The following is a 24845-nucleotide window of genomic DNA, read 5'->3' on the forward strand; positions in this document are numbered from 1 at the left end:
AGGACATTTATTCTCATCAGATCAGCAAACGTACTGTGCTCCCATTTGTATTTAAAATTGGAAAAACTGACTTAATTTTATTGTAAATGACAGAAAGATGTTATAGGAAAAAAAGACTTGAAGGGTCTGTTTAAGGAAAAAGCGGGGGTGGGGTGGGGGGAGGAGTCCCAGAGAAAGCTCACTTTTGGGAACATCCTCACATTTTTTTTCTTTGGAAAACAATCCAGTTTTCTACCCAGTGCTGTCCTGTCAGGTAAGAATTCAGGGAACATCAAACAGGGTTTTGAGGTGTTGCGAGGAGAGGGTCTACACGCTTTGCGGCTGGGTAACCTGATGAAACGAACCACACACGGCTAATGGTCAGAGTGGGATCGCGCATAAAATCCCCATCACAGACACGGGACCCCTGGTGCCTCTGTGTTTCAGCGAAGTTCCTTGATTTTCTCAAAACCGTCCTGCCTGTCCCCTTGCGCTTCGGGCTGCGGTTCTCGCCCACATTCCCTTTGATTGGACGGATGCTGCAGTGAGGCCACACGCGGGTCTGCACCGTCACAGCCCCAGGCTTATTTCTCTCTCTTTTTTACTAAGGCTCCCTCATTGTCAAAGTCCCGTCCTGGGGGCAGGGAGCATGCAGTTTCAGAGAAAATTACCATAAAACAGAGGCTGAGTAAGTGGTGAGGGATCCCAGCAGAATGCCTGCTGGCTGAACGGTGCTTCTCCCTGGCTTTACAGCGGCCCACGGCCATGGCGATGTGGCGGACACACAGGGGAGAGTCAGGGCTCAGCTGGGAGGGTCACGGCTCCCTGAGGGCTGGACTGCCTGGCAGGGATTTCAGCGTTCAGCTCGCACTCCTTGTGCTTCTGAGTACAAAACAGACTGTGCATGCTAGACGGGCCCGTGCCTTCTCCACGTGGCACTGCCTGAGTGTTCCAGGCTCTTCTGTGAGCCTCAAGAGCCTTGCAGGTGTAAAACTGCACAGAGGGGCACAGATGCGCTGTCTGGGGTGGCACACGGTACGAGAGAAAGACCCACCTTGCAGGGGACAGCCAGGCATATCCTCTTGGGACTCCTATGCTAATCACTCCAGCATTGCCAAGAGCTGAACTTGAGTCACAACCGTGGAATCATCTTAGGGGAAGACACCCTCCCTGAGTTCGAGACTTTTCATGCCTGGAAGCCAATCAGTGTAACCTATGGCTGCAATCTAGGTCATGTATCTTTGAGAACGAGTCTGCACGTTTGTGCAGAGACGTAGCTCTGCTCTAGGACTATGAATTCAGCAATACTTTTTCATAATAGCAGCAACAGCAGCTCACAGTGACTGAGCACTTCCCACAAAAGGGGCACCTTCGAAGCACTTTACATAATTAACTTATTTAAACCTGTGCGGAAATTTATTATCCTTATAGATGAAGAAACCAAGGCACAAAGAAATTAAATAACTTGCCCAGAGTCACACAGATGGTCACTTTAATGGTTACATATTCAACTGATAGAAGTAGAGATATTTTAATGACAGTACCAGTAGGAACTGGAATCTTATCTTAGTTCAGGCTGCTATAATAAATACCATGGACTGAATTTTTCTTGGTTTTGGAGGCCTGGAAGTTCAAGATCAAGGTGCCACCAGTTTGGTTTCTGGAGAGAAATCTCCTCCTGGCTTTCAGGGGCTGCCTTCTGGCTGTGCCTTCACTTGAGAGAGAGAGAGAGAGAGAGAGAGAGAGAGAGAGAGAGAGAGAGAGAGAGAGAGAGAGAGAGAGAGAGAGGCTTGGAGTGGGAAGAGAGAGGAAGGAAGCAAACTCAGTGATGTCTCCTAAGGGCACTGATCCCATCGTGAGGGCCTCACCCTCATGACCTCATCCCCTCCCAAGGCCCCACCTCCTGTACCATCACCGTAGGAAGTTAGGGCTTCCACATACAAACTTGGGGGCACAAACATTCAGTCCACAGCAAATCTGACTTAAAAATACAGTAGTTATTTGTGTGCAGGAAATTCAGTCCTAAATATAGACATCCAAACTAAAGGAAATAACCCATTAGTAATCATTTCCTTAAGACTTTTAGAGTAATTTTAGATTTTCAGAATCAGAGTTAGCCTGGCTTCAAGCAGAACAGAAATATAAACAATAAACCAGGGGCTTCTCTGGTGGCGCAGTGGTTGAGAGTCCGCCTGCCGATGCAGGGGACATGGGTTCGTGCCCCGGTCCGGGAAGATCCCACATGCCGCGGAGCGGCTGGGCCCGTGAGCCATGGCTGCTGAGCCTTTGTGTCTGGAGCCTGTGCTCCACAATGGGAGAGGCCACAACAGTGAGAGGCCCGTGTACCCCAAAAAACAAAACAAAACAAAACAAAAAACAATAAACCATAATGAGTAGAGCTTATGGTACAAAAAAAGTCACAAAAGTATCACAGAGTTCCCTACACCTTTCACCCAGCAGCCCCTGATGGTCACGTCCTTACCTAACCATACTTTAAGCATCAGTGCAGTCACATTTTTAAATAGTACCTGATAAATTCGTGAACAATAGGTACCTATGTTAGTCACTAGAAATTGTTTTAAAGAGTCAAAGAGAAGACCTCAGGCTTCCTTATTCCAGTATAAAAGGCCAGCGAGGAACACCAGGCAGAGCCCCTCCCAAGCGGTAACTGCCACCCCTCCTGCATCACTGCCTGTACCGCTCCTCACCCAGCGGATCTGGCACTTGTGTGTGTGTGTCTTGACAGACGGTTTCCATAACAACAGTTGCCATTGACCGAGTCCTTCCCGTGTTCGTACTACTGTCCACAGGACTGGACCTTTCCCCATACTGAGTGCTTTCATAGTCACTGTTTCCCTGACCCCTCAAAAATTATACCACAGCGTACTGTTCTTGCCCTCATTTTCAAGGTGAGCAAAGGAGCTAAGAGGGGGGGAAGGAAGTTGCTCCGAGTTACGAGGCAGAAGGTGAAGGGAGGCGCCCTAGCCCAAGTCTGACCCCTGCACCCAAATGCTGTCAGTCTCCCAGGCCTCTCATACTAATTAAAGAGTCTCCTCTGGATAAACAGCAAACCCATAAGTAGTTTCTAAACCCACACTCAACACCCCACAGCTTCTCTGAGGTGACAGAAGGTCTAAACATGGGACTTAGGACCAGGGGAGAAAAGTGTAACGTGGAGGAATTAAAGAACGAGCCAAGCCCACGTATAATGAAGTGCTCAGTTATGTGGGTGCCAGACAGTCACATAACTATGACTGGGAGGTTCTGGGGCGTACGGGGTGGGGAGGGAAAGACCCCGCAGAGGAAGAGGCTGAAGGGACTGTAGGTGTTTGAGAGGCCAGAGGGAAGAGACCTGCAGCTGATGGCTGAGACGGGGTAGAGGAATTAGCCGGCCTTAACGGGAACACACGTCTAAATAATAAACCATAATGAGCAGAGCTTGTGATACCAATGCAAGTGATTTCTTGGAAAATGCACTTAAACCCTAAGTACCTGTGTTAATTGTTAGATTAGCTGCATTTCCATTTGACCTGTGTAGAATCACTCAAATTGAAAATAATTCCCAAAGTAAAATAGAAATTCCCAACGGACTCCTGGGATGGAAATCACCCTTTTGAAATCAGAGATCAGTTTCCTTTCGAGATTGGTGCAGTATCTCTGGGAAAGACCTCTGCTTTCGGGGGTATATTTTTATTTTTTGCCTTTGGGCAGTGGTGCTGATGTTATCTGAATGGTGTCATTTTTTTCTTTTCATTCAGTATGCGATTTTAATAGGTTTCCTACATTCTTGTGTACTTTTTATCTGGTTTGGAGGAGTGGTAAAGAAAAATAATCCCTCGTGGGAACGAATTTTCAATTTAGTGTTGTAAGTAAATGGGAAAAATATCGTATGCTTTACAGCTGTTTCAGGAACACATCTCTTCCCCAAATAGATTATTCTGCAGAAGAGTTTGATTTTCTCAGATACTTTGGATTGTTAAGTTATGGAGATGAAGTTCTAAATCGAGTTCCGGGGTTGGGGGGCACTTCCTGCAGGTCCCGGCAGCCTACAGATTGCGTCCTCTGTCTCGCTTCTAGCTCTGTGTCGGGACCTTGCCCTCATGCTGTTGTTGGTTTAAAGAATACTACTCCCGGGCTTCCCTGGTGGTGCAGTGGTTGAGAGTCCGCCTGCCGATGCAGGGGACACGGGTTCGTGCCCTGGTCCAGGAAGATCCCACATGCCGCGGAGCGGCTGGGCCCGTGAGCCATGGCCGCTAAGCCTGCACGTCGGGAGCCTGTGCTCCGCAACGGGAGAGGCCACAACAGTGAGAAGCCCACGTACCGCAAGGAAAAAAAATAGAATACCACTCCCTCTGTGTGTTCTTCCACCTTTTAATAGCATAATTGGGATGGAGTCAAGGCAGTGAGGCTCAGCTTTGCATAATAATCATTCATTCTTTGATCCGACTGTTTGTTATCCATTTATAAGCTGTGTGTCAGGCTCTCTGCGAGGCCCTGGGGATGCTAAGATAAGGAAGACATAGTCCTTATCATGGAATGTGTGGTCTCCAGGGGGACTTACATGTGGAAAAGAATGATAGCGCCCGGTGCCTGTCAGCGTCAGCGTGGAGGGCGCCTGGGGGCAGTGCCTCGTCTGTACCGAGGAAGCTGCAGGTGGTAGTGAAGGTAGAGCCAGGAGCACAGGTTGGGAGGGGACACTTCAAGGAAAGATGCTGGGCCGCGGAAGTGCTTGGTGTGTTCAGGACGCTCGACCCAGTCCAGGATTTCAGGGATTTTGAGTGCGCCGTGGGGAAAGCTGGGGGAAAACTTCTCTCCATTTTCAAGGGGTTAGGGCTACAGTCATCACAGTTTACAGATTGCACGGGTCTTAGGAGTCACGGGGTAATAACTCCCAGTTAAATACTTCTTTCTCAAGCAGGAGCATTTACAGTTGCGTGTGGCTGTGTTTTCAACAAGGACAGAGCATCACCCTCCCACCCTGAACTCCAAGCTTGACCCCGAGGTTCACTGTGACCCTCGACTTTCTTTGTCGATTCCGGGAAAGGAGGCATGGCAGGCAGCCCATTGGTCACCTGAAAGCTTTGTTCGGATGCTCTTCCCCCCCGGCAGGAAGGCTGTGGAGTATAGTAACCTGTTTGGGGCTGCCAGCAAGGAGCAGTTGGACCAAGCCGCTTGCAGAACAGGAAAGGCATTAGTTGGAGGTCATTTCTATTAAATAAAAGCTTGGCTGTGGGAATCAGATCCAGCTCAACAGCACAAAAGGTGACGCAGCTGCTGTGGCTGGTCCTTTGCTTTGGGATGGAGAGGGGTCCTCAGGCAGCTGCTGCTCCTCTAGTATATCCAGATTGTCCATTATCGGTGATGCTACCTTTGATCACCTGGTTAAGGTATTTTCATCAGGTCCCTCCCCTGCAAAGGTACCTTCTTTAAATTTGTAATTAATGAGGGGTCTGGGTATTGTACTTGGAGACCAGCAACTTTTTGTCTGATGGTTTTGGCAGCCGTGGACGAGCCTTAATCAGTTATTAAACTGACGGTTGCAAAATGGTGATTTTCTAGTTCTGTAATTGCTTCAACGTTCAGTAGCTGGCATTCATCTGAAAGAAAAGCTTTCCCTTTATGTCCCCCTACAATTTTTTTAAGTAGCAATTTGAGCTCACTATTTCTTTTTTAGTGTCTTTTTTTTTTTTTTTTTTTTTTTTTGCGGTACGCGGGCCTCTCATTGCTGTGGCCTCTCCCGTTGCAGAGCACAGGCTCTGGACGTGCAGGCTCAGCAGCCGTGGCTCACGGGCCCAGCCGCTCCGCGGCATGTGGGATCTTCCCGGACCGGGGCACGAACCCGCGTCCGCTGCATCGGCAGGCGGACTCTCAACCACTGCGCCACCAGGGAAACCCTTTAGTGTCTTTTTAAAATGTTCAAATTGTTCCAAATATGGCCAGCGGGAACCACTTCATGCTGGCTCTGCATCCCCTTGACACGACCCATCCGTTTTTTCAGTGCTTCCGTTCTTTCTGGAGCTTCCTTTCTCTGAGGAGCACTGGAGTGTTTTTTTAAATGGGAATCATAGTAAGAATCCACAAAGTCGGGGTTCTGGGGGTGCTTGGGCTCCCGGGGTGCTACTGCTTCTAAGCTCTTCCAGTCGACAGAGGCAGGTTTTTTGTTTAATGACCTCCCACTGCTGCCTCTGACTCTGATCCCGCACCAGAGTTCTTCTCCACCTTTCCCAGTCCTCAGGGATCCTCCATCCTCCCTCAGTAAGACCCCTGGTCCCCGATGATGTCAACGTGCCCATTTGTTTGCTCTACCCCACGTTACGTGCAGCAGTTTCGGCATCAGTCTACCAACACCTCTACCAAGAACAGGCCTACTCCATAAAGCTCAGGAATTCATTGCCATTTTAAATAAAGCCTCAGGTGATACCCCATCGAGGGTATGTAGTCAGAATGCTGTTACCTGGACTAAATGTTTTCCTGTGTAGCCATGTTGCCCATTTGATACGTGGCACCTTCCCGACCATACTCAGCCTCCTCCATGATGTGACAAAGCGGAAGGATGCTGCTCCTGATGGGATGTAGTAGAAAGTACACACTACGCTCCTGTCCAGTATTGGAGCCAAAACTGTAGTCCCCAAATCTAATGAGGGAAAAAAAAACTAGACAAATCCAGATATTGGGACATTCTGCTTGTTAACCGACTGGGACTTTTCAAAAATGTTAGTATTGTGACAAACAAAAACCGTCAAGGGGACTGTTCTTGACTAAAGGAAACTAAAGAGACCTGATAATCGGGTGCAATCTGTGGCCCAAGAAAATAACAATTCTAAAGGACGTCTGGGGAGCAGGGCAGAAATCCGAATCTGGACTGCCCTTCAGATAGTGGTTTTGGGTTTGCACGACATTTCTGGGTGGTCATGGCAATGTGGCTATGGGGGAGATGCTGAAGTAGTTTAGGGGCGATTTTCCCTGACGTCTGAAACTTACTTCCAAATGGTTCAGCAAAAACAAAGCACAAAATGCTGAAAGTACGTGTGAAATACACATGCACACACAAAGCCTGTGTGGTGAATGTTAATCACTAGTGGACATTTTCAAATCAACCAAACCTCCAAAACGGTGAGCTCTGTTAGGTTGGAGCTTTCTATTCTAGTGGGTACAACACTTCAGTGCTCTCTGTAGAAATCCCTGTGGGCTGGAAGGAAGCTCCAGATGAACCAGCCTCCGAGCTCCTGACGGGGATGCCAATAGCCAACAGGTCAGAACTCGGGGAGCCACTGTAGGAAAGGGGGACGTAGTGCACACCAGGGGAGCCGCGGGTGTTGCCGGAGGGCCTGGGTCCTCTGAGAGGAGAAACCAGCGATTGTTGAGCCCCTTCCATGTCCCAGGCCCGGGTTGGATGCTTTCCTATCTGTTATCACGATGACCCTTCCGGAAGAGTGCTCTCATCCGAGTCGTCACCCTGTCCCACAGACACAGGCTGCGAGAGCTTGTGTGACCTGCCCAGATCACCCGGCTGCTGAATGGAGGCCGTCCTGACCCTGGTGCCCAGGCCCTCGCCCCCCACCCCCTTTGTCTGCCGGCTCCTGGCTCTGGCCGAGGGGAGATGTGTACCTGTCGCAACTCCCTCCCCTTACTACAGATAGGCCCACACCGTGTGGCTCCAGTGTTGGCCATTTCGTGTTTCCATCCTCCAGTGAACAGGTGAGGCTATCCTGAACTGGCCCTTGGTACTGTCGCCATGACCCCCCAGAACCCTCATTTTCCAGGGTTTAGATAACGGCTAGTGATAAAAATGGCAGCAGGGAACCCAGCCGAACTCCTCCCTGCCTCAGAGTGGAGACCTGAAATGGGCAAACGAACACCCGTCGGGATATGTGCCGACCGATCATGCAGGAGTGGGCCACACGTGACGGCTGTGTCCGTTCTCAGCCTGCCTCGCCGTCGCAGCCTTGCCCTTGCTTTCCAATTCTCAGTCTTGGAAGAAGCCATCTCTAGCTTGACGGGGGCTTAACATCCAGGCACAGCCTTTGCAAAAGAAAACAGGATCTGCCTTGGAGCTAAAAACACCTAGCAGCATGCTTGTCTCAGAAGAGTGCTTGCACACTGCCACATTCAGATGCATGGGCTTCCAACTGACCACTGGTGTGTTTTCCATGGATTTATCTACTCTGTCTTCTTCCTTGGTTGGCCATTCCTAAATTTCAGGTGCCGTATGTCTGTGTGACCCCTTCAGCAGCCGGTACCTTGCCTGCCTCTGCAGTCTGGTCCCTTCCGCCCCCCCCCCACACCTTGGCACTCCGCATTCGCATCGTGAAGAAAAGCTACGTGCCGTTTCCCCAGGGGCAGGCTGGGTCCCACCTGCTCACCTTTGCTAGTGTTGTTTACCCTGCTCCATCAGGAGTATTGTTTAACCCTCAGCCCCAGTTCCCTTCATGAAGCCCCTCCTACCATTTTGTGCCCCGCCTGAAATGGACCAGTTTCTCCCCACGCCCTTTCTAACATTTCTTTTGTGGTCTTGTGTTTATCTGCATGCTGATCTCTTGCTACCAGACCATGAGCCCTTTGAGGTCCGAGACGGCGTCTTTTCTGCTGTACGCAGTGCCTTGACTTTGTGTCTGAGAGCTGGGTGTTGAGTAGATGATGATGATGTTAGAAGAACCCAGCAAGTACAGCGTAAAAAAGAGCCAGCTTTATACTGTGCTGCTACGTCCCAAATCCAAAGCAACTCTTCCCATTTCAGCCCTGTATCTGGATCACATGGAAATGATCCTGTTGTAGCCGAATTCATAAAGCCACGTGGCTCTTGGGATCCTTCAGAGAGACACACGTCTGCCAAGAAAGAGGTTGCACGTTCTCCAAGGGACGTGTCATCGTTGACATCGTGACCATGGTACCTCATCCTGACCTGTCTATGGCAGAGCTGCCAAATGTGTACTAACTAGCAGTGTGTCTTGCTGTGGATTGTCCCTCCTGCAGGGCACTCTGTGCAGTGATTTGAACATAGCTTTCTATACTGAGGGCACTGGGTGCTTGTGGGAAGCAGCAAGCCCAGGATGAGGGGCAAAGGGTCGCCAGTGCCATTTCCTTAAGGCAAGAGCACCCTGGTCTCCGAGCTCACAGTGACATGGCTTCTTTCTCCTGCTTGTAAACTGTGGTGGTTTAGCTGCGGATGGCAAGTCCCCTCCCCATCGCATCCTTGCCAGAGCACTTAGATCTCAAATGCCCACCTCCTAAAACCTCACGGGGAACGGAATCTTCACCCCGTGCACGGTCCCTGGCCTGAGGGTCCTGCCACACTGTATGTCTGCCCGTTGAATCTCTCTCCATCTGGCAGTTTTGTCGAGTCGGTGGTGGCTCAGTGGTGTACGAACAGCTTGCTTATTTCACCAGATTAAAAGTTTTATATCCAAGATACTTGGCCCCCAGTCTTGCCTCTTTCGGAATTAATTTAGTCTCACATCAGGTTTGATGCACGTGGTCGCCTTGGGAAGGTCTAGAGTGTTGACAGATGGGCTCAGTCGGAGAAAGATCCCAAAGGTAATAAGAACATCCAGACTCTTTTAAAACTGTGGCTGAGGTGATAAGAGGCTTTTTCAGGTGAAAATCTCTTAGCCCTGACATGGGAAGTTTAATTAATGTTCATCTTCAGCTTTGTATTCTCAGATTCAAGACTGTGGTACAACGACAGATAGAGGGCCGAGGGGAAATGGCTTGTTGTTATGTTGTCTTTCTCTCTGAGGACTGTCGTCTTCCAGAAGCCCGAGGCCTCCAGTAGCCCCTGACGAGTACGCCCCTAAGAAAATCAGCTCCAAGCCCATCTCTGGTGACCAGGAGTGTAGGGGAGAGTTGTTGGTCTGGGACCGTTGAACCCTTCCCTACCGACAGGTGCAGGACCATTGCCGGCTAAGCGGGTGTCACACATGATGCTCAGCCATCGCATTCCTGGTGGGGAAGCCTAGCAAAGGCCCCCCACCCCCGAAGATGGGGCTCCCTCAGCGGAGCCAGCAAGAGCACATCCTGCTCATAACCTCACGTAAAGGTGATAGAGAGAAGGTTGGTGTCATTGGGCCTTGTCTCTTGAGGGTTTGGCTTCTTCAGGGCGGGGGAAAAAAAAAAAGAGAACCAGCAAACAACATTTTTGTCTTTGTCTGCCACACTGATGTGAATGCTTATGATTTTATTAACAACTGCCTGGGAGCCAGGCCTGATGTAATTTAATTTAATCTCCTCGGTTATTTTCAGTTCGGCTCAGTCTGTTTTCAGCACGGATGAGGGGAAGTCATCAGGTGGAGGGGGGCGGCCGAGGGAGGGGCAGGAGGAGGCACCTTCCACCCCCCACCCCAGTTACTCAAGTCCCCCCACCCCAGTTACTTAAGCCTCCCTCCGTGGAGACGGGTCCCCAGACCAAGTTCTGGTTCCCATTAGGTTCCTCTTGAGTCTCATCACCTTGTTCCTCTGAGTAAAGAAATGTTCTGTCAGCCCGGGGAGAGGCGCGGCACAGAGGAGATGGTAATTATGCAGCCAGAAACGCACACGGGACAGTCCTCTCTAGTGGCAGCCGGGAGCCGAGGAATGACACCGTCCCCTCTCTCCTTCTAGCTACGTGCGCTTACCGGTGTGTTGCTGTAGCTCTTTCTCTTTGCGGTACTTTGATGCTCTGAGATTGGAAATCTGGGAGGCGGGATGCCAGGGTTCTCCCAGTTTGATGGGTTTCGTCTCAGTCCCTGTGTTAAACAGAAGCTCCCTCCTCCACGCCAGGTGCACAAAGCCCGATGCTGCTCGGTACGCAGCCCGCCACACCCACCCCAGACGCCAGCGTCCGGTTCCCTAAGAACGGAGCCTGCACACCGCTTGTGAGTGAGCTCTGCAAGAGTGATTCTCGTGCACAGTAATGCTGGAAAGCTGCGGCCCTGGGTGTTTCTAGTCTCGGAGTAGATTCCATTTTCTTATAACAAAGCAGGGCTTGGAGGTGGGATGAATTGGGAGATCGGGACTGACATAGATACACTAACATATATAAAATAGATAACGAATAAGAATCGGCCGTACAGCACGGGAACTCCACTTCGCTGTACAGTAGAAACTAACACAACATTGTAAAACAACTCTACCCCCCCCCCAAAAAAATTTTAAGTGCAATGTTGAGATGGTAAAACACAATTTAAGAAAACATCAGTTGATTTGTCCAACTGCTCTGTTTCTAGATCCTGAGACATTTTAATTTTTATTACTTTCCAATCGAGAAAAATTTCTCTGTCAAACTGAACAGCTGAAGTTTTGAAAAGGGCAGAGAAAGGGTTTTCTCCGATTTCTAGTGCAGTCAGCAACACAAGGGGTTGAAACGGTCAGTTGGCAAAATATACAGACCCAGGGAGGTGTATTGCAAAATCAGGAAAATAAAATAACGGGGAAAATAAAAAATAAGTAAATAAACCAAAAAAACAAAAAACGATGCCTGTATGTTTGGCATGGGGTTAGGGGGCAGGGAGTTTTTAGAATCAGAGCCCTCCATTCCCCCAAACAGACGCACATGTGGAAACACAGCAGGATCTAAAGGCAGGAGCCGGTGTTGGGAGGAGGGTAGCTGCTGATTCTGGCCTTCCGTCCTAAGGCTCCACGGCTCACCCAGAGGCAGCCCCGCCCCAGCCCCTGGAGGCCAATTCCAGGGTAGTCCTGACTAATACACCAGGATTCCAGTTAATTTACAGTGTCCGTGTGTCTGTTGACTTGAATCTCTCCAGTGTATTCAAGATACCCAGAGGCAACTCGTAATGAACCCGTTTTATTGATTCGCCGTGTGAAACACTGTTCCGTAGACTGAATGGCAGAAACCCCCTGGGGAGGTGCCTTCTTTCCCAGTAGACAGACGTCAGGGGGCTCAGGACACTGCCAAGTGAACGTGGAATTATAACAAGGGAACTGGGTAAATGTTTCATGGCATCGGGCTGAGATTTAACATTTATCTTGGGACAGAGGCAGCTGTGTTCCTGGGGCCAGAGGCCCTTGAGGTTGATGAGACGTTTCTCTGTGGGCTTTTTCGCAGGCATCCCTGGCGTTTGCCTCCGCACCTCGGCTTTCTCTGTCTATTTGAACGTATTCATGCTGGACACCGGCTGGTCTTACACGTCTGGGAACCCTCTGTCTTCTCAGGGGACTTTGCAAAGCTCTCCTCTGATCCAGTATTGAAAGAGCCTAGAGTTTGTTGGTTCCCAAAGATGACTTGTGCTTCCCTCAGCTCTTTGTTTCTGAGGGACAAGAAATCACTTCATTTGAGCTCCGAAATTCTACAAGTCCCTTTATCCTAATTCTTCCCAGAATTCTCTTCCCCCAGTCTGATTCTGTCTTTCCAGGTGATCTGTATGAAGTACCTCCGAGTCGTAGAGGAGTAATGTTGAGCTCAACTTCAGACCTGTGGCCGCACCTACAGCCTCACTCCCAGCCCTTCCCCACCCCAGCTCTCGGGGGTCAGGGGAGCCTCGAAAACTATGTGCAGAATTTTGTATCTGCGTTCTGGGAGGGAGAGCGGCTACCCCTGTCATCTTCTCCATGGTGTCCTCTGACCCGCCCCCCCCCCCGCCATATTTAAGAATGATTTCCAGGATGAAGGACAATGAGAAAGAAGCATCACTTAAAGAGTTTGGAGAAACAAAGTTTTCCCCCCAAATTTCTCACCCAGCCAAACTGCCGTTCGTAGCGCATATTCTCATCTATGCGAGGGCTCAGAAGATACCCCACCACATGCCTCTCTTGAAAATAAGTTATTTAAAGCCCAGCTAAAGAGGATGAGGGGAAGCAAAATGTAAAGTTCCGGAATGGGAAGGTCACAAAACAGGATAAGCAGTAGCATTAAAATCGGTTGGACATCTTGATGTGAAAAATATGAAAAACTATAAATCATATAAAAATCATAACAATGATCAGGAATCCCAAAATCTAGATAATTTTATGGTAACAAAGATGGAAAATGGGATGGGTGGTGATACGTGAGGGATGAGGTGGTAGAACGTAGCACGCACAAGTCTTCAAACACGGGAGGGAGGTGGGCAGAAGATCCTGTTTTACTCTTTGACGGTCAGAGAAATGTAGAATTTTTTAAATGGGGCTGAATCTTTAAGACGGTCATCAGTAGAATTAAAGCAAGATTTATAGTTTCTAAAATTTCTGGGAAAGATTAAGGCAAACAAAGCACCGTGTAACAGGATTGAAAACAACAAATAACGAGGCGAAAGAGTGATCGATAACAAAAGTGGGCAGAGGCCGTTCAGAATCGAGGTTAAGAATGTACTGGAATGCCCCTCTCCCCACTAGCTGGTAACCCGTGCCAGGTACCCCTGAATCCCTCTCCATCTCAGCTTCCCCGTCTATAAACTGTGGATTCCAAGTAGGGTTATTATGGGTTTTTTGTTTTGGTTTTTTTTTTTTTTTTTGCGGTACACGGGCCTCTCACCGCTGCGGCCTCTCCCGTTGTGGAGCACAGGCTCCGGACGCGCAGGCTCAGTGGCCGTGGCTCACAGGCCCAGCCGCTCCGTGGCATGTGGGATCTTCCCGGACTGGGGCACAAACCTGTGTCCCCTGCATTGGCAGGCGGACTCTCAACTGCGCCACCAGGGAAGCCCTATTATGGGTTTTTGTTTGTTTGTTTGTTTGTTTGTTTTTATTTATTTTGCGGTACACGGGCCTCTCACTGCTGTGGCCTCTCCCGCTGCAGAGCACAGGCTCCAGATGCGCAGGCTCAGCGGCCATGGCTCACGGGCCCAGCTGCTCCGCGGCATGTGGGATCTTCCCGGACCGGGGCACGAACCCGTGTCCCCTGCATCGGCAGGCGGACTTTCAACCACTGCGCCACCAGGGAAGCCCCTATTATGGGGTTTTTATAGTCCAAAGTTCTGAACGTTTCATCAGGCACAGACTTGTGCTTAAAATACAGTTTTAAACTTCCCCTAGTTTTCAGATTAAAAAAAAAAAAAATTCAGCTATACATATTTCTATTAATGGAATTTGAACCTTGTAGGAGAGGAAAAAAATCTTTCTCTTTCTACCCTTCCGGCTTCTCGGCTGGGGCTCTGTAATGAAAGACAAATTAACAAGAGAAAAACAAACCCATTTCTTTAATGTAAATGTTACATGACACAGGGGCCTCCATAAGGCAATAAAGACCCAAAGAAACTGTTAAACCTGAGTGTTTTTGTGCCAGGTTTAATGAAAAGTGGAATGTCGTGGAAAAATAAAGGACGGAGGAGTTGATCTCAGAGCAATGAGCTGGGGGTGGGGGTGGTGTTTCATGAGGCCTATCGTCCGAATCCCTCCCAGTCATTCACCGTCTGGAGATAAGGATGCCCCTCTCCTCCAGGTCTGGGGAAGGCACTTCTCACATGAGGGTCTGAAGACCTGCTTCACGGGAGACGGGAAAGGTCAGCATCCCCTTCCTGCACCTGCCGTTTCTCAGATTCCTTCAGCTGAAAGTGTGCAGTCTGCCAAGGTGTCCTCTTTTGGGGGTGGGGTGTCCTGAACCCCATCAGCATAAAGCAAAATGACCCATGAACACTAAGGATAAAGAATGGACAGAAATTTACCGGCGAACAGAAAAAGGGCAGCTGAAGTGGAATTGCCCTGAGTCAGGAAACGAGGCACCTGGATGCAAAAGGCTGTATTTCAAAACGTGTTGGAAATCTCGAGCAATTTAAAGTGCAGGCTTGTTGCAGGAATTACCATTAAGTAGAATATGACAGAAGAAATGGCCTAATATCAACAAGCAGAAGCCACTTGATCCAATGGAGAAGGGACGGCTCATTTCACGAATGTTGTTGGGAAAGTTGTCTAAACATTTGGAAGACAAAAGTAAATCAGATCTTGCCTCCCACTGGACACCAAAATAAATGTCCAATGGATTTAAAAGTTGAATATAAAAAAAGAAACAAAATAATAAAAGAAAACGTAAGTTAAAAGGCAAGGATTTTCTGAATGTGAAAGAAATAAAAAGGAAATTTTTGACAGATTTAACTGTATAAAAACTTAAGCTGCTGTGTTTCTAGAAGCATGAAATTTAAATGAAGTTTGCAGCAAACATGACAAAGGGCTGTTACCATTCCTTCATGTCTGAAGAAGTCTTCTGACCTGGTAGGAAAATTCTTTAACACCCTGTAGGAAACTTGAACAAGGAGGAAGTCAAAGAAAAAGAAACACTAATGGCCGAATAACAGCGCAGGGGAAAAAAGTCAAACCTCAAAAATAACCAAGGAAGCCAAAATTACGATGTTATTTTAAACTTCTGTCCCCACAAAAAAAATATTAATCACCAAATGACCGTTTCGGGGAGGGGGGAGTTAAACTTCAAAAATAAAGAAGCCACAATTACAGGGTTATTTTTCATTTTTATCCCCCCATCCTTCTTAAGACCTTGGTATGACTTTGGGGGAGTGATGTGGGAATACGTGTCAGAGTCTCGAATGCTTTTATTCCCTTTGATCCACTTCTAATAATAATAATGTAGCCTGAGGAAGAAACCAAATTCAGATGGATATTTATGCATGAAGATGATCTGTTGCCATGTTATTTATATAAAGGTGAAGAATTTTAGCTATATAGATGGCCTGAAACAGGGAATTGATCAAATAAATTATGATATAGCTGGAAAATGGGGTGTCAGCCATTTAAATGCTTTCAAAACAGGCCTTTTTATGTTATAAAGGCAGTTTCTAAAACTGTGTTCCAAGATAGGAATTCTATAAAAATAAATATTTCAGTATAGATATATGCAGGGCAAAGAGCCCGGCAGTAAATATGCCAGCAGTGCTGCTCTTTTACAGTGGAAGTATAGGTGATGTTAATTTTCTTCTTTATACTTTTATGTATTGCAGTTTTTGAATGATGAGTATATCCATTCTTCTCATAATAAGGAAAATAAGTGTTTCTTAAAACCTTCTGACATTGTTTATACAGAATCATTTGGGGCTCTCATAACCTAGAAAATATTATTTCTCTCACAACCAGATTCCATTTCCTTTGGGAACAGCGGGGCTATAGAACTTTAATAGCAAGTATTTTCCACTAACCGGAAGAGGAAAAGTAGTGAAATACTTATGATTCTTTTCCAAGGACAAAAAGTTGCTTTTTCTCTTCTCACACCAAACTCCTCTAGGTTGTCTTTCATAAGTTTTATGGGATTTTGGTCGAAGAGTTGCTGACTCGAGTTTTCTGGTATTGAATGCCACTGGATTTCCTGGGACAGAAATTACATTCTTATCACCAAATAGTGAGTCTCACCAACGAAACAGAACATTCAGTGAATGGGTCTTGAAGTGGGAGATAGTGAGGGTCCCAGAATCCGGATGTATGTACCAGTGGGGGAGGGCTGAGCAGCTGTATTTTTAGTGTAGCTCATTTTTCTCGCCTTTGTCTTTGGCCATAATGGAAGCAAATAGGACAAAACCTATGGGTCACATTTTCTTAATGTGGAAGAGATCAGATCCGGAATTCTGCGGGTTTTGACACAGACGGTGTCAGCAGACGTGACGCATTGTAATTAGATCAGATGGAGAAAAGCAAACAGCACCAGGAGCCCCGTTTGTTCACAGAATCACAGTTTTGACTGTTACCCAGTCAAAAATGGTTCGTTGTGGCTGATGACACCTTTGCATTTTATTCCTGAAATCCAGAGGTGTTCTGCATGCGAACGGCCCTTTCCCCAGTGTAAGTGGTCCTTTCCAGTATGTTTCCCCTGAAACCTGGGGCCATGTCATGTCCTCTAGCCTCTGTGGCTCAGTGACCCTTTCTTCGGAGCAGTTACCGTTTTCTGAAAAGTGCCCGCCTCCTTTGCGCCCGGCTTTATTCTCCATTGAAAAGACCTGTGAGGTGTTTCTTTGTCTGAGAGACCCTCCAGATGGATGTGTTGTGAACTGCAGCGCAGAGACGGGGCTTTAGCTTCTCAGCCCAACGAGGATCCCCGGGGTTCTCGCAGGTTGTGCTGACAGGTGAGGGGGACACCCAGGTGGGGCCTGGTGCAGCCCCTGCTCTCGAGTTGCTACGAAGTCTGTGGAGGTGAAGCTCCGGCGGGCTGGGCGGGCGGGGCAGGGAAGGTCTGAGAAGATGGGTGTGGTGCCCAGGTCAGGGCTGTAGCCCTGGGAGGGATGGATGGAGCGTGGACCCCGGGTGGCCCAGGAGCACGGGACAAGGGTGGCGTGGAGATTCGACGATTTAGGAAACAATTACTGAGCGTGTGTCACGGAGCTCCTCTAGGCAGTAGGGCTTCAAAATCATTAGGAGCAAATTGACGGGCCTCCTGGGCGTGAGGGGAGTATCGCGGTGGGGTTAGTGCTAAGCGTGATGGGTTGGGTGCAGTTAGCTGTTTAACAGACTCAACAATCCACCTGTCAGGACCGGGGCCAGCTCCAGTCTTGCCACCGTCACCAGGTGAATGTGGAACCGTGGGTGTGGAGTGTCCCTAAAACTGAGATAGAAATGTTAAAGTAAATAACAGAGAATGGAGGCTGTGGACCTCTTTTCTAGGTTGGGAGCCTCAACACTACCGTGCCACTCAGGCTGTGATGGAAGATCTCTCCGTCCCGATTCGGTCGTGAGGGGTGACGTGGCTTTTGTGTGTCCTCGCTAAACTGCTCTAGTGACCGGTCCCACGAGTCCCCGTCAGCTCCCCATCCTCCCAGTCCCCATGCTTCACTGTTGGAGAAACGACCTTCTTCTGCCAGATCAAGCTCGGCCACTAGGGGCACCCGTGAGTTCATGGAGCACCGCCTGGCCCGTGGGCAGCCCTCCCCACCAAGGCCTCCCTCCCGTCCAGGAGCCGTCCCAGCCCGTCCTCACTGCCCATCGCGAGGGCTGCTCCGGACCCCTGCCCGCCCCCGGCAAAGTAGGAGTCCCCCCAGAGGGACACTCCCTCTCTCTTAGACGCAGGTCCTGAAGGGTGTGGAGAAAGGAAGGTCCCTCTGTCCTTGGGGCGCTGGCTCTGAAGGCATCCAGCAAGGATCCCCAACCTGGGGCCCATGGGTGCCCGAAAATTGTCCTAAGACTGTAATCCTGTGTTCAGGGAGCTTGTGGCTTAAAGAGAAGGAGGACTGGCCCAGGGTGCCGTCAGGTGGTCCTGTCACCCAGCACCGTGGACACCCGCGTGCGCCAGAGAGGACTCGGGCGCTTTCGCCCTCTGTGCCTGCCCCTCGTACCAGCCGAGCCTGCCCTCGCCCTGCCTCCGTGGTGACTTTCTGGGCCACCCGACGGCCTGTGGCCTGGCGGGTCCTGGCCCTTCCCTGGGCCCCACGCTCCACCTGGGACCTGCCCACACTGGCCGGGGCTCATCCCCGATGGCTCAAGAAGCTCAGATCCTGGCCTGGCACCTGTCTAGCCTGCTGCTGGACAGCTTGGCCGCCCCCGAAACATCTCGTGCAAAGGACGTTCGGTACATCCTGTTCCGGAAGCAGTCTGTCACCCACCAGTCTCCCCAGCAGAATTTGCCACGAGTCCTGGCTTCTGGTGCAGAACTGACAGACTCTGAGACACGGCTTCTCCTCTTGCAGCATCGTCAGTGGAGGCCCGAAGGAGAGGCAAAAACAAGCCTTGGGAACAGGGTGTCCTTCCTAGTTCCGTGACCGGGGAAGGAGCTCTCTGGTGGGGCTGGGCTTCGGAGCTGCTCGGCCTGGTGGGAGGGCTTTTCCCCTTTTTCTAGGTGATGTGGCCCATCGGTGCTTGAGATGCTCCTGAACGAGGCCCCCTGGGCTGCCGGGAGGGAGACTTTCTCAGCAGGACAATTCCTTAGCTCTACGAGCCCAGCCCGAAGCCCAGGGGCCTGTCCGTGCTGGTCGCTCCTCCAGTGGATCCGCTGGTTTGCATCCAGGGCTGATGAGCACACATTCCTTTAAAATTCCTACTTCCAGAGAAGCTTGTTGCCTGATTCTAGAATGGCCCCATTGATGCCTTATCATGCTCACTGTTTGCACTTGGGTGTGACCGGGCTGGGAGGAGGGGTTGGCAAATTGCAGCAGGTCAGGGCCCCCCGAGGAGGCTGCAAATCTGGTTTGTCTAGGAGAGCAGACTCCTGTGCAGACCTAGAAGCCTCCTGCAGCCTGGGCGGGGAGGAAGCGGGCATGAGTACACGTGAGAGGCGTTGGCTCCCAAGGTTCTAGGACATGACATGAGAAACAGAGGACAGAGGTGAACTCTGGTTCCTGCTAGGGGACACGCTGTCTCCTCAGCCCCAGCCTGGGACCCTCCCAAGCTTTAGAACGAGGTCAGAGTTCACAGGGCTCAGAAGGAGCCAGAAGGGCCCAGAGGCTCCTCTCCCGGGTCAGTCTCTCCTCAGACATTCGCTGTGTCGGGGGTTGGGGGGCGTGGCCTTGGCTCTGTGTCAGGGATCCATGAACTGAGGCTTGAGGGCCGGATCTGGCCCACAGCCTGTTTCTTTTAAATAAAGCTTTATTGGCACACCGCATCGTTCCTGCCTGTGGGTGGGCAGAGCTTCCCCTCTGGCCTCCTCAGTGTCATGAGCGCTGGATGCTTTCGGGCCCCAAGTCTTGGGGACATTGTGGTCTTACTTGATCCAGGCGCTGGCCTGTCAGTTCTTAGGCTGATGTCAGCCTGTCCCAGAGGTCCAGCTATAGAGACAATTTAGTAACCAGAACACCCCAGCATACTAGGTGATTTTAGAATTGTACCCCAGAAACCACTGCACGCACATCTTTTAATCACGTGCCACAGCCGCCTTAGCTAAGGTCAAGGCACCAAAGCAGAAGCGGAGTCGTACAGCTTTGCTCCTTCCCACCAGCCCCTCTGGGCCACGTCCACAGCTCGACCCTAAGTGTGTTCACTTAACCCTCCACGCTCGGCCGCCTCCCTCCTTCCAGTGGAGGCCTCTGTGGTCTCTTTGCTTCCTCCCCATCCTCCTGGGAGAAGCCGAGGCCAATTTTACTACCTCTCCCCTGGGACTGTGTCTGGACCGAGTCAGTTTTATCCAATAACAAGGGAAAGCTGGCTTTTACACAATCGCGAGCCATCCCCGGCTTGGCCGCCGGTTGGCTTTGTGTAGCAAGCAGGTTGTAACACCGCTCTCTGCCTCTGAGTCCCCGTCTACAGATGGGCTTGCAGCAATGTGAAGAGCTCACACTAGTGCCTGCCGCGCAGTGGTCTCCCCAGGAACGCGGTGCCTTCCCATCGCCTCCATGTCCGCTAGTTTCCTGGGAAGCAGAGAGTCAGGGACCAGCTACACCCTGCATGCCACGTGGTCAAGGCCAGCCATTCTCAATGGAGAAATGACAGACCACACACACCCCCAGACCCATTTCCGCCTTCTCGCTAAAGGCAAATCTCTCAGGAATGAAATAACCCATCAGATTTCTCTGTGGGTAAACTTACATTCAAGTGCGATCATATTTTTATAAGAAATTAACTTACAGGTCTAGAGCTCTCTGGAAGAAGGTGCTATGGCTGTCTGATAATTATCGAAATTAATGCTCTGTGTTGGAGGACATGGTTCATGGATTGGGAGCCTCCATCACTCTGCTGCCTGATGGCAGATGACCCCAGGTTCAGGTGTCCACAGACGCTGACCCTTCGCCTGTTTTCTGCCCTTGCCTGTCCCCCCGGCATGTTTGCACGCACATCTCTTTTGCTCTTGGTAACTTTAAATGAAGAAGAGTTTGTGGGGGGTTTCTGGTGGTGTCGGAAAACATAACTTTTGCTTTTCCGTGCTGTGGGGTAGGATTATAGCATTTCGTTTACTCTTGCATTTGCCGTGGAGCTAGGTTGGAGGTGGGAGGGGCTCACAGGGTCCGCGCACACCCTCAGCAGGCCTGACGTTCACAGCAAGTCCCTGTTCTGAACCTTTGTGCTTGTTGCCGGCTTTTTAAACAGATGCCACGAGCAAGCGTGCTCTCAGAGGGAGGAAAGAGGCGCTAAAATCAGAGAATTATTTTCTAAAGCAAAACAGATCATTCGAAGGGCTGCGTGGTCCTTGAACCTGAAGGCACCTCTTTGTGCATCACCCGTGTCCCCGCCCAGATATGAACTCTGTGATGGACAAGGTCACTGTGCATCAGTGAAGACCAGTCCAGTCCACAGGCGCAGGGGATGCATCTGCGTCCTCGACAAAGCTTTCGCTTTATAAGCCTTCAGAGCCTCCCCTTGCCCCGTGCCCGGCCGGAGTGCCCTAAGGTGACCTCAGCGTGAGGTTAAAAACCCCCAGGGAGGCAGGCAGGTGGGATGGGGGGCTCTAGGTGGGTTCAGGGGCGTTGGCTTTTATGTTAGGTGATGAGCTCGTGGGTGTCTATCGTATTATCACACTTGAGAATTTACACTACATATATTCTTGGGATCAAGAGACCATCTGGACCATTCTCTGAATGGATCAAGGATTGCATTTAATTGGGGTTTTGTTTTTTGGTTTTTTTTTTAATCCTAAGCTATTGTGGAACAACTAAGAGCTGACTATTGAACTTTGGCTGGACCCTGAGGTCTGCAAACTCCATGCTCTGTGAACTGTCCTTTTAGTAAGCTTGGTGTCTTTACCCTGAGGAGACAGCCCTGCTTCCTGGACTGGACAGGAGGGCCAGGTGGTGGCGGTGGTGGTGACGATGATGGTAAAGGTAGCAAACACTGTCTGACACGAGCAGCGATGGCCAGTGCTCAGGCCACAGCTCCCACGCTCCAGGTCCTCTTCTCTATACTTTACACGTATTAGCTCACTTAATCTTCACAGCAACCCTGTGAGACAAACACTATTATGGTTCCTATTTTGCAGATGAACAAACTGAGAAGTGGGGTAAATTGTCCCGAGTCATACACCTAATCAGCACTAGAGCCAGGATTTGAACCCAGCTGCCCGCGCTCCTGGCCGCTAAGTTATCCTGCCCTGAGCGGTCAGCCACCATCTGCAGCCTCTGTCCCAGCAGGGTGGGCCTGACCGTCACTGTGCGTCCTCAGCTGGGCCTCAGACAGTCCCTGGCTACGAGCCTGTGGGCGTGGCTTGCCTCCCTGAGAGAGCCTGGTGGCCACTCCCCCTGCCCACTGTCCTGCATCCTCACCTCTGCTTTCCCATCAGGCAGGTGCTTGGCCAAACCCCTGGCTCCCTTCCTAAGTGTTGGCTGTTCTGTCTACGCTGGGACACCTCCAAGGTAGACTCCCCAGTCTGGCGAGGGCTGTCCGGTCCAGAGCTCATGTGAGACCCCCCCCCCGCCATACGCCTGGACACTTAATTCAAAACTCACATGTCCTGGGCTCGCCTGGCCGCCTATATCAGGCATCTCTGGGGCACCGTGGAGGTATTTCTCAATCTCCCTCATCTTATTTGAGTGGATTTTGTCCAGAAGTGATCTCTTAACATGATCAGGAAATTATGTAATCTTTCAACCCCAGGCTGCTTTTTCTCAAGGCTGAGCTTGACATCTAGTCCTTTCAAAATAGGCACCTCGGGCTTCCCTGGTGCGCAGTGGTTGAAAGTCTGCCTGCCGATGCAGGGGACACGGGTTCATGCCCCGGTCCGGGAGGATCCCACATGCCGCGGAGCGGCTGGGCCCGTGAGCCATGGCCGCTGAGCCTGTGCGTCCGGAGCCTGTGCTCCGTAGCGGGAGAGGCCACAGCAGTGAGAGGCCCGTGTACTGCAAAAAAAAAAAAAAAAAAAAAGGCACCTCAAGCCAAAAGATGGTCATATAATTATATTCTATATTTCTATTAAAGTTCTAGAATACGGCAGACTTTCATTCTGAAACAGCGAATGCCAAGGCATACACCGCTCTTCATGGCATTTGCCTGCCAGTTCATAAGCTCTCAGGCCAGTTTCTGAACGTCTAAACGTTCGGGGTTGTGTCCTCTGCCAGAAACTTTCATCAACAACAACAAGGATAATAATCATTATTGGGTTCTTACTGTGTGCCTCTCACTGTTGCCAGCACTCTGTGTGTAGGAACGTCTATAATTCTCATAATGTTCCAGATGAGGAGACCGAGGCACGGGAAGGTTAAATCTATTGCCAGGGTTACACAGCCACAAAGCAGCAGAGCCAGAACCCAGACACAGGCAGCCTGGTCCCCAAGCCCACATTCCGAGCAGATGGGACCCCGAGCTGGTGGCTCCCAGTCCCGATTCAGGTGTCCGGGCAGGTGGGCTGTTCTCTGCTGCGCTAAGAAATTGAAATTTGGACCCACCGTCTACTTCGGTGACAGTTGGAATTGATGACTCTGTTTGTTTTTAACTTCAATGATAGTATTTCAGTAGGAAGCTCACAGCTTTAATCCCATCAAGACTTTAACTCCTCACCATTCAGAAGACATAGGCCGTAGATGACTGTGTGTGTGCCGGCCGTCAGGACTCTCACTTTTGTATGGAAAAGCCGGGGCCCACACTCATTCTGCAACTGGCCGGACTCTTGGCAGCCTTGACGGTTCCCCGTTAGTTCATCTGGGATGTGGCCTCCGTGTTAGACGTTCCGGAGCTTTGTTCTGCCTTTTAAAAAGCATCTGGGGCTTCCCTGGTGGCGCAGTGGTTGAGAGTCCGCCTGCCGATGCAGGGGACACGGGTTCGTGCCCCGATCCCGGAAGATCCCACATGCCGCGGAGCGGCTGGGCCCGCGAGCCATGGCCACGGAGCCTGTGTGTCCGGAGCCTGTGCTCCGCAACGGGAGAGGCCACAGCAGTGAGAGGCCCGCGTACAGCAAAAAAAAAAAAAAAAAAAAAAAAGTTATAAAAAGCATCTGGTTCTCATTCCAGTGATCCGTTGGAGGGAACCTTTTGGCCCTTCCATTCTCCGTGGGAGAACTTCATTTTTATGCTCAAATTTTTCATCTTTTGTGATACTCGGGTTGCTGTTTTATTCTGCGTTGCGTTAAAACCTCCGTGAGCTTGGGGGAATTCCCAGGTGGCCAGGGCCCCTGGAGACCTCCTACCTCACTGAAGATTTTGAAATTGTGAGCAGAGCGATGAGGCCGAAACACTGCGTCTGGGACGTCGTATGCACTCACGTCGTGCAGTCTTTTTTTTCCTCCACCATTTTCCAAGTTGCCAACAGTATAAGACATTATATATACGTCATTTCATTCTCCCAACAATCCTGTACCACTGGAAATAGGCCCCTGTTCGCTCTTCTAGATGAAGAAACAGAGGCTCATGAACTTAAGCTTCCAGTACTTGGGGTTACACGATGGAGGTGGGGTTTGGAAGCAGGTCGGCTGAGCTACAGATCCCGGGGTGCGAACTTCTATCCTGTCCCCTGCCAGCTGCATGACGTTAGGCGCTGCCTCGTGGGGAAAAATCCTTGGGGGGCGTAAGTGGTGTACGAGGAGCTTGTCGCCCTGAGGCAGCTCACTGCCCCTCGGGCCATTAGAATACGGTCCCACCTGTCACCTTCCTGTGCCAAGGCTTCCAGGCAAGGAAGGTGACAGCACTCGGCGTGTCCCCAGGCGTTCGGGCAACGCTCGTCTGTGACTTCTGCCGTTAGGGCTCTGCCCGGAGACTCAGTGTCTTTAGCACCCTCCATCCCCCTCTATCCCTGCCCACTGCCAACGCTAGCACCTTCTTCTGAAGTTCTTCCAAACCCCTCATTTCACAGTCAAACTAAGCTGACCATCTTTGCTAACAGGGTGGAGCAGTGGTCCGCCAGCTTTCCCACAGAATCACCCGGAGGCTTGGTAAACACAGGTCACCCGACCGCACCCCCCTGCCCGAGTTCTGACTTAGCCCGTGATGCTGACGTTGCTGGCCCAGGAGCTGCACTGTGAAAGTCGCTGGCCTAGAGATCCTGGTCCCAGGTGGATGTGTCCCCACGGCATCCGGCTCATCAGGGGCCGCGATGCTGGGAGATTTCAACCACGTTGGGGAAGAGGGTGAGGAGGACATCGGTGTGCGGGCTCCGGCCTCTGTCCCTTCTTGTCGGAGTGA

General features: G+C 50.5%; 1 protein-coding gene across 1 annotated transcript in view; it reads left to right on the forward strand.

The window, feature by feature from the left end:
- The window catches only part of PRKCA (protein kinase C alpha), a 380941-nt gene that overhangs the window by 277378 nt on the left and 78718 nt on the right, over positions 1 to 24845 (forward strand). The window lies entirely within an intron of this gene.

Source organism: Mesoplodon densirostris, chromosome 18 (genome assembly GCF_025265405.1).
Source record: "Mesoplodon densirostris isolate mMesDen1 chromosome 18, mMesDen1 primary haplotype, whole genome shotgun sequence".
NCBI classification, from domain to species: domain Eukaryota; kingdom Metazoa; phylum Chordata; class Mammalia; order Artiodactyla; family Ziphiidae; genus Mesoplodon; species Mesoplodon densirostris.